The sequence below is a fragment of the Adiantum capillus-veneris genome, chromosome 15 (genome assembly GCF_014529385.1).
Source record: "Adiantum capillus-veneris isolate H3 chromosome 15, ASM1452938v2, whole genome shotgun sequence".
Lineage (NCBI taxonomy): Eukaryota > Viridiplantae > Streptophyta > Polypodiopsida > Polypodiales > Pteridaceae > Adiantum > Adiantum capillus-veneris.
The window spans coordinates 105177257-105187865 of NC_140945.1; the positions used below are offsets into that span (position 1 = coordinate 105177257).

The window sequence follows — 10609 nt, forward strand, 5'->3', positions numbered from 1 at the left end:
AATAGTTTGGCTGCATAGCATGGAGAAAACTGGGGTCCACTAATAAATCATAGCTCACAGCTCGTAGCTCAAAAAAATATGAAAAACATTTGAGGCAAAAGTTCAGCCCATGAGCTACAACTTTTGTTTATATCACCTTTCCAAATTCGGAGAGCAAGTGAACTTTAAAAATTCAGCAAAACCGACTGTTTTTTTCCACTGCACAAAGTCCTTGTGGGGTCCTTCTTTGGATGATTCTTTTGAATATCTCCAAGAGTGAGCCCTCCATAGTGCATGTATGCATGCTACCTACCCTTGACCTTATTTGGTAGGTCTATAATTGAAGATATTGTTGAGATCATGATATAAGTGAATAGTACAACTAAGAAAATCAAATATTGAGGGGTCTAAAAAATATGTACATGTCAAATATAAATAATATAAGTGGAAAAAATATAAAGGGGTCAAAAGAAATCTCTCTCATTATGAGGCTACCATAAAAAGATAAATATTTTTGGTGTTCTAATTTTTTAGAACAAAAACAAAATAGATGTAGGAAGGGAAAAATCACAATAGTGTAAAAATATACACATAAATAAAACTAGGTTTTTTGGATTTTTGTTGGGGTGGAGTTACACCAAATATAAGAGAAGCTTACATGAAAATATTTCTATATGGAATAAAGAGTATGAAAAATGGTAAGAAAAATTGTGGTAATGGTGAGGCAATGTACAGAGCATAAATAACACACACTAGGTAGAAATATTTGAATAAATACCAAAATAATTATGAGAAAATCTTTTATTTGGGCCCTATATACAAAGAAATATTTACATAAGCATGGGCCATAATATACTTTATTTTTTATTTTTTTGGCTCAACTAGCCCAATGACTAGCTAATTGAGGGTTTTTTATTTCAGTAAGGAGATATGGGAAAAGTCCCCTAACTCACACGCACTATATACAGTGAAAGGGTGAGGGTAACCACAGTTTTTGAGTGATTTGATAGGGTGAGATAACTCACTATGGAAATTACAGAGAGCCGAAAAAGGGATATCAATGTTTTGTGCACTCTATGTTACATCACAAAAACCGAAGCAGGGAGGAGGCTTCAACGCCTATTGATTTGGAGGATGAGGGTGATAGGCCTATGGGTGGGATCTCTTTTGATGACTAGTGAGGTTCTCATTCCATAGTTGGACCTTTTATATACTTTTTGCTATCATATAGTGTTTTGGTATTCCTATGCCATTGTGCGTCTAATAATCTATCACTTTGTCTGGATGGCTGTAAAAGGTGCCATTAGACTCATTGGCTAGTTTATGATTTTTATTTATTTTTACTGAAGTATGTTACCCATGTATATTGAAGCAGAGGCGAGACAGATGGCGTCAGATGGTCACTTTGATTTGCAGCTTCGTGAGAAACCTCGTATATGCAACATATTTATTGACGATGAATGTGACTCCTCATGGGAGTTTCCATTTGCAGATTTTACAATGTACTCTTTTGTTGATAATAAAGAATGAATTGGGTCTGTAAAATTCTTGCCATGGTCCAAGATTGCAGGATTAATGGAATTGTCTTTTTTTGCATTATATCTGTCTATTTTATATTAATTTGTTGTGTTACAAAGTTAGAACTGGGAGTGTTAGTTTGCAGATTTTGTAATTTACTCTTTTGGTAATAGAGAATGTTTTGGGTCTATAAACTTTTGCATGGGTTAAGGTTGCAAGATTAATGGTGTCATTTTTTTTTGCATTATATCAATCTATTGTTTTTTCAATTTGTTGTGTTGCAAAGTTAGAACTAGGCAATGGATCTAAAAGAGGTACTCTATGCATTTGAATTCGCTCGATTTTTTTCATCGCTCAAAATATTTTGCGTGCCTTCTCGCGACACTCTTGAATTTAAGGATGATTTGAATACTACTTTCAAGATGAAAGATTTGGGGCTATTGCATCATTACTTTGGTATACAATTTAAGCAGTGTGATGGCGGTATTGCCTTGTGTCAGAAAAGTTACATATAGACATTGCTATGTAAGTTAAACTTGAGGATTGCAAACCTATTGCCACTCCCATGTAAACAGGTTTGAAATTGAGTCTTCACGATGCTGGTGATCCTACAGATGTCACTCTTTATAAAATTGATATTGGATGCCTCTTATGTATGCAACAAGAGGCTGGATATTCAGTTTGCAGTCTCACATGTCAATAGATTTATGCATAGCCCAGGGTCTAAGCATTGGCAGGTTGTCAAGGGAACTTTCCGCGTGACAGAATAAGACACCCCTTTTTCCAATGACCCATCCGTATTAATGTAGAATACATGTGACTCCTACAAACAATCACTACTTCTCTGACTAGTTCTATTGACATGGTCCTTCCGAGGTCAATTCTACATTGGAACGCTTTAGTCAACTTGGACCTCCACTTAACAACCTTGCCCTCTCCATATTTTGGGAAAAAAGCACTTGGTACGTGGCTTGGAGCTCGATCGCACTTGTCATTTTTTACACCCTCTATAGTGGCATGAAGCACAAATCCACTAGATTGAAGATGCTTCACTTCGTATAAACTCAATGATATTCCCTCCACCACAGGCCATACTCCGAGAGCCGGTCCAAGAGGTCCACAAACATCTCATGAACATTCCATGTGTGCACATTACTGGTATTGCAAAAACAAATATAACCTTCTCTAACTCCACCTGCATTTGAGTTGTAGCCGGGTATTGTCGACATCCCCAAAAGAAAGGGGTTGGTGTTCCATTTCTAATATTAAAAGAATCCTCATTTATGAATCGACCGCATTGGTTACCTTGTCCACCAACAACTCCAAAGCATGTGACCTTGGACCCTGGATCTGCTCGTCTGATTACCCACACGCTCTTGGTAACTATCATCTCAGGCCAAGAATTGGTCACATCCCGAGCTCCATCTGTTTTTTGACGAGAACCACCAATGCCCATAGTTTTTGTGACAAATAATGGCATGTGGTTGTCCTCATGAAGTTGCACTGCATCAACAAATATAGGTCTTTTTTCCCTAATGCTCTTTTCTCTTGTGGGAATTCTATTCATTTCAGGACTATTGAAACCCATTTCCTCCATAGAACCATTAGCATAATTAGGTAGTTTTTTCGCGGGTGATACACCAGAAGTACGATGCATGAAGCACTCCACCAATTTTTCCAAGCCTCGACCCATAAAGGTACGAACACCTTTAAGATATGCATTATGCTTTATACTTTGCAGCACTATCATGGCCATGTCCACACCAGCTTCCTCATACAAGTTGAGATTTTCCTTATATCCAATAAATGCTCGCATGATTGCATGCTTTGTCTCTGAAAGATTTGTATTAGTCACAAACATACCGGACTCATCTTGGGACACAAATCTGCCACCCCTATTAAAAACTCTAACATCCCACCAAGCCAACCATGTTTCTAAACAAGGAGTACGTCTCATCATGAATTGCATGACTAGCGGTCCAAAATCAACGTAGTGCCCCTTTGCAAATGTCAGCTTGATTCTCTGAGTGGGCATTTCTCCACTTGCGGCATAAAATTTTGTGCTCTTCTTCAGAAGAAGGACATATATAGTTGGTTATGTGTCGTATCATGGATTGCTCCCACTAACAGCACAAGATCTTTCTTTACCAGGTGTGACTTTTTTTGCACCTACAAAACACAATGTATGAACTGCAATCCAGTTAGCATTTGCTTCATGAGCCATAAAGACTCTAAACTCTGGCTTTTCAAAGCCTACATCCTCAACAACCTTATTAAGCATTTTCCAAAATTCAATTTGAGCAAACTTATTCTCTACAACAAATTCACAAGTAGCAATGGTCATTGATTCACGAAAAAATGGGGCGTACACATGTGTAGACATTGTTGGCCATCCATTTACACAATGAACGTGATCAAAATGGATCCACATATTTTCAAGGCTTTCACCTAGTGTCATTCGATTAACCAAGTCAACCCCACTTCCAGGACCTTTCATTGACATCTTGAAAACATGTGGATGTTGATCTTTCCCCAAGTTGTCCTGGAAATAGTACACTTTGAATGTAAGGATACCTACTTTTACTCTAAGCTCAAGAACAACCTCCAAACCTTTTGCGGTAATGTTCTTTGATTTTTTTGCAATCTCCAATGTTCTTTCAGTCCTTCGTTTATTGGATAATGGAGTAATTGTATCCAAGAAGGAGGCAAACTCATCATCACCCATGGAATCTGAGACAGGGTCACCTTCCACAACTAATTTATCCATAATAATGTCCTGTGTTGTGATGCACTCTGATTGCTTTGCAATTATGAATGGTTCAATAGTAGCACGTTTCTTCATCAGTGCATCAATTTCAGTCACTGAAGCTCTACATTTCCCTTGTCTACAAGGATGTTTGTGCTCCCCTAAATGAAGAAAACACCTTGTGGAATTCAATTTATCTCTTGGCAAGTAGTAGTAGATCACGGCAGGACAAATAGCAACACAGTCTGGTACTTGAGAGCAATGCATACAACTCAAAGTCCGTATTCTTGGAATACTAGTCCACATGGTGGAGATTTTAATAATCGGTCTTTCCAAGAATGAGCTTCATTACTTATCTTGAAACCCGTGCAGTATGAGAAGTCCACATTAGCAGATCTAAGATGTCCTATACATCTGCTGAATCACACAACACCCATAAATAAATCCAAACTTCAAGTGATGTACTCTGTCCACATTTGACTATCACGTCGTTGTTCCATAATTGACATTCCAAAAGAGTCACCTACATATGGAAGCTTAAATGCAGCATATCCATTGTAATAAGTAGGCAGCTCATTTACTTTGACAAACTCTCTGATTTGATTAAGGGAGTGAGACAATCAACTCTGTCTAGGCAATGCACGGATCATTTCTATTACACTTGTGATGGGTTTTGAGGGTTCATCTAGATTTTAATCTAAAGGGACAGGAGCCTCAAAGCTACCGGTGCAAAGAACTTTGTAGAAATGACAATATTCATGATCAAGCAAATACCCTTCTTGCCCAATGCTTGTTTTGCAATCACCTCTATCTTCACCTGCTCACCGGATAGGGTCAATGGATGAAGGCTAAACATTAATGTACCAATGTAAAATTACTTCTAATATTAGCAGTGGAAAGTTCAATATATCTTTTATCATATATAATGACAAGCTTCTGTGATTTAGAAGGGCCAAAAATAGTAATATGCCTAGACATTGTGAACAATGCTTTGCTATATTTCAAAGAAGACTAACAAATTTATACTATTTGAAAAACCTCTATCCTTTCCAACTCATTAATGCATCACATTGAAGACTCGAGTTTCTCAAAATGACGAGCAAAGAACGTTTCTTCAATTTCAAGAGCAAAATATCTTTTGAAGAGGATTCTCTTATTATTGAGGTTTTATTATATTATCTTTTTTGATTGCCAAAATAAGATCTTCTAGTATAGCTTGAGATTTTAAAAATTCTAATATACACCTCTATGGCTATGGCAAAGAGAGAGAGAGAGAGAGAGAGAGTGTTGGAGAAGTGGAGAGTGAGAGAGTGGATCGCTCCACTCCCAAGCTCATCCCAGGTCGTCAGACCGTGTTTCGGCCTCGTCCTATCGTCCGCGTCAGTCCTCGTGCCGCTCACATGGTAGATACGCCTCTCATATGGTAACCATGTATTTCTCATGGCACTCTAATGCACACAGTCCAAGGGATCCGCATCAAAATGCGGATCTCTTCGGATTGCTTCTGTGTAAGGCTTCACTATTCCATTTTAGATTGCTTTAATGTTTAGCCTCAATGTAAACTTTATGTTCAACTTGCTGTAGCCTGTGTCGGCTTCAAGGCCTCATTGCGTGCTATTCCATGCATTTGAAATCTTGTGACCGCATAGCCATGACGTCAAAAAAGGGGACAGCATGAGTGCAGCAAGTTGCAACATGAGGGGCGCACCGACACAACTCTACACCGAGCTTTCAAAATGACACAGCTAAGCACACAGCTCTAAAATCAAAACAGCTCTACACAGCTCAGAAAACGACACAGCACTGCACACATCTCTGATGACTAAAACCAAAACACCTCTGCACACACGAGTCCCTTCCCCTACACCCAAACATGGACCTCAAACACAAGAGTCCCTTCCCTTGCGTCCAATGGATTTGCAATAGTCCAAGGGATCTGTGTTGATGCAAATCCCCTCGCACATTAGTTAGGGTCAATTTTTATAGTGAGGAGCATTGTCGTTGAGGGTGATAGGTCTCTGCCAACGCTAATCTTGAAGTTTTTCTTCATATGGCTAGTAAGTGCACATGTTTCTGATGTGAAGGGATGTACATGCTGAGTTCATAGAGTTATTTATCTAAAAATTTTAATGCTTTACCCTCTTGAGTGGAGGGGTCTGAAAAAATGAATGGAACACACATTTTCAACTTCTCTTTCTCCTCTCCCCTCTCTCTCTCTCTCTCTCTCTCTCTCTCTCTCTCTCTCTCTCTCTCTCTCTCTCTCTCTCTCTCTCTCTCTCTCTCTCTCTCTCACGCACATAGTCTCTTATTGATGGAGTCGAAGGATCTGCATCAATGCAGATCCCTTCGGACTGCATCATAGAATTGGGGACATGCTAAGGAAATGTTTTCTAGTTGCAAGTCATCTACTAGGTAGGATTGTTTTTATGCACGTGCAGACTTATGCCACCTGGGGCCACATGGACATTTGTTGACATTTGCCTCACTTGTGAGGATTGCATTGTGAGGATGCACTTACTTGAGGATTTAGCTTCGCCATGAAGCTTTACTATAAACTAGCCTAAGGGATCTGCGTCAAAACAAGTCCCTTATTTCATTGTGTTTTTTATGGTGTGTTTCATGGTGAGTTTAATTGTGCAGAGAGAATTTTTGGAAGTAGCAAGTATTGAATTTTTGTTTACAATGGTTTTTTAACTGGTTTTCCAAATGTTATAAATCCTCAAGTGAGGTGGATCATGAGGATCCTTATGTACTATTTTGAAATTTTGTCGAATACAAAAAGGAGACCATGGCCAATTTTTTTATTACTTGAGCTCACTAAAAGTTATGTCAGTGTTGCTTTTGTAAGCTCTCTTGTCTCCTTATTGCATTGTTGCAGTCCAAGATCTAGAGGTTGTTCTAGCAGGGGGTTACTTAAACCTTGCCAATTGGAGCATATGATTCTACATACCAAATCAGCTATGTGTTTGGTACGGAAATGGGAACCTATCACGATTTTCTTGAAGACGATCTGATGTTACCGGAGAAGGGACAAGGTTCATTACATGAGGTAAATCCCATCTTAGCAGTTGAAAAAAGTAATTTGAAGATAGTTCCTTGAGAGATAAGAGATGAGATTACTGCAGTTACTCAGCGAAAAGATAAATCCAATGCATTAACGCATAAAGATGCAGATATTTTGGCTTCCACTAGACTCTTTATCTACTTTGAGTGCCCCAATATCCCTCTTTGTCGTCTTTATCCATATGCAAGAGTTTGAGGTTTAAGAGACAATTTAATTGGTTTGAAGTCAAACTTTGCTAAAGAAGGTTACATGAAAGAAAAGGGGTCCTCCATTGTTTCCTTGTTGACATATCATAAAGAAGAAGAAAAGGTCACAGGTTGGAATTACTTTTCAATTTTACTTTGCAATCTACTTGGATTTTCTCTTTATTATACATTTGAACAGTAAATCTTATGTAGATGAGGTTATGAAGGAGTGGGATCCATTGTGGAATGAGGTCAATGAGGAGTTCAAAATGGAGTTGCAAAATAATTCAAAGTTGTCAAATTTTGTTGGTCACATGTTTTTTTTTTGGGAGGGAAATTATCGAACAGTGGAATGGACTCAAGCCATTAAAGAAACATTTTCCACATCAAAAGATAAGCATTGCAAATTTCCTTGTAATATTATCGATCGTACCAAAGTGCCAGAGATTGCCTTGCTAAGTAGTCTACAAAGAATGAACTTGTAAGTGCTCTTTGTTGCTTTTGTGAGAACTTGAGTTTTATCCTTTTTATTTAAATATGAAATTTTGAATGATTTTTTTTTGGTGTGACTAGCATGAATTCCCATTCTCTTGTCACTACACATCTTCGGGATGAGATTGTGAATTTGATTCACATTTGTGTTGCTGATCCTAATGTGTACTTGAAAGCCCTACCAGAGAAAGATAAAAAGTTGATAGCAAATGTCACAAAATATTACTCTAAGGGTGAGGAACCTTGGTATCCATTGACACAAAAATAGCTTGCACGTCTTGTGTATGATGTGAGTAGAAATGTTTCTCTCTCTTATATTCAATAGATACAATTTTGCAATGATTGTTAATTCCTTAAGCTTTTGGTAGGTGCAAATCACCAAGGAATATAAAATAAGGGTTGATCAAATTTCTCTGGAAATCTTGGCTAAAGAGGATTTAAAGAAAGAGGAGGATAAAATCTATCACAACGTCACTACAAAGTATAGTGACAAGATTGGAAAGGTATTCTTTTATGTTGTAAGTTTTGTTGTGTTCATAGTATGGCTTTTAATTACACACTTTTGTTGAACATATTCTTTTGTTTTGTAAGCTTCTTAACATTGTGGATCCACACTTGGATTTGGATTGGTTTGACAAAGTCTTTTCATTGCGGTGGGGTCTTGGAAATTGGGCAACATTAGAGAAGATTAACTTGATTGCTATTGTGGATGCTCCAATAAAAAACAGGCTATTATGGTTATCTCCTTTAGAGGTGGACAATCTCACTAGGATAGCATATGTGCATCAAAAAAGAAGATGTTGCTTATAGAATGTGAGACTTTTCCTTTCACTAGGTCTTAATGCTTTGAATCAAGTATTAAATTTTTCTTCAATTTGTTTTTGTGTCCACTCAAGCTAGCTTCATAGGGAGGGTCTCTTGGCTAGGGTCTATGTTAGAGCCTCATAGTTGGTGATAGATATGTTGGGTACATGTGGAGATATTGTATTATCAGCTGATTGTAGCCTTATGTTCTACTTTGACGAGATAAAGCTTGAGGCTAGGCCACATCTCTTCACTTTGGAGGTATCTTTGGAAATGAGAACAAAAGATGTTGATAAACAAGCCCTCAAAAAGCTTGACAATTTGCATATGTTTGCACAAAGATTGGCATCCAGGTATTTTTGTTTTCGAGGCATTAAGTAACTAAATAAATTTTATTTATAGAAGTGTAAGAATAATGCATCCATTGACTTTTTTGTCAAGATTATTGAACTTTTTGGTGTTGCAAAAGATTCTTCCTTTGATTCCACTACTTGCTAGAAAGTGGATAGAATTGAATATACCTGATTCCACTACTTGCTAGAAAGTGGATAGAATTGAACATACCTGATTCATGTATGTATTCAAAGAATTTACATAAGCTTTCTTCATGGGAGATTGAAGCTTGCCCTTGCTGGATGGACATGGATAAAGTCCATGTTCTAGCTTGTGTGAGAGAGATCTCAAAGATGCAATTGGAGGTAGTTCTTTGCCAGGTTTATCGGGAGCCAAAAAGTGCAAGGCTTCCTCCTAGATTGGCTACACAAGTAGGAGTACCATCTTCAGGTAAAGATACATAAACTTATCCACATATTTTGCATTGAATTTATAAACTTGGTAATTCTAAAATATTTTCATCGAGAAGGGATTTCTCAAAAAGGAAAGGGCGCTATAGAAAACACTGTTGCAGATGAGTTGATGCAAGAGGCTATGCCATCCTCACATGGTAGTACTTCCCGTACGTAATAACATCATTACACTTTATAGTCAATTATTATGTTTCTTTGTCTAATTTTGTGTCGTTTCTTTCTTCGATATTGGTGGATCTTGTCAATTGCGTTGCGTCTTTTCATGTCTCAACGCATGGTTATATTAGACATGATTTTGATCAATGTATTGCTCTCACTGGGGACTACATTGCCATTTTTGGATATTTTTCATTGGGAGTTAGGTATCCATCTTGGGCTATGATTCATGAGCATATGCTCAAGGCCCATCCAAGTGATCTTGTTTATAGGCGAAACAGCAAGTCGGTTGCTTGGGTTGCCGATTTTATTTTCCTCGACCTTCCATATGGAGGATGGATGGCTATGGTGTCCCACCCATGTGGGATAGGAGCATTGAGGATCATGTTTGTGCGGGAATTCATCTTGCATGGAACACTTTATTGGGCTTTGATTGGTTGTTAATCATGGCCTCTTTTGCAGGTTTGTAGTCTCTAACCACTTTGAAGTTTGTATTTGAGGTTCACATTTGAACTATACAAATCACTCATGTGATGTTTTGCAATTAAGGTGATACACCTCGATGGGTGGAAAGGTTTGTGTTGCTTTTGACATGCATATTTAACAACGGATAGTAGTGCTTCATCTAAAAATTTTAATGCTTTACCCTCTTGAGTGGAGGGGTCTGAAAAAATGAATGGAACACACATTTTCAACTTCTTTTTCTCCTCTCCCCCCCCCCCCCCCCCCCCTCTCTCTCTCTCTCTCTCTCTCTCTCTCTCTATCTCTCTCTCTCTCTCTCTCACTCTCTCTCTCTCTCTCTCTCTCTCTCTCTCTCTCTCTCTCCCTCACGCACATAGTCTCTTATTGATGGAGTCGA

The 10609-nt window shown here is 38.1% G+C and overlaps 1 pseudogene; it reads left to right on the top strand.

The window, feature by feature from the left end:
• Positions 1-5672: 5672 nt before the first annotated feature.
• LOC147441215 (uncharacterized) lies at positions 5673-10194 on the top strand (annotated as a pseudogene).
• Positions 10195-10609: the final 415 nt, after the last annotated feature.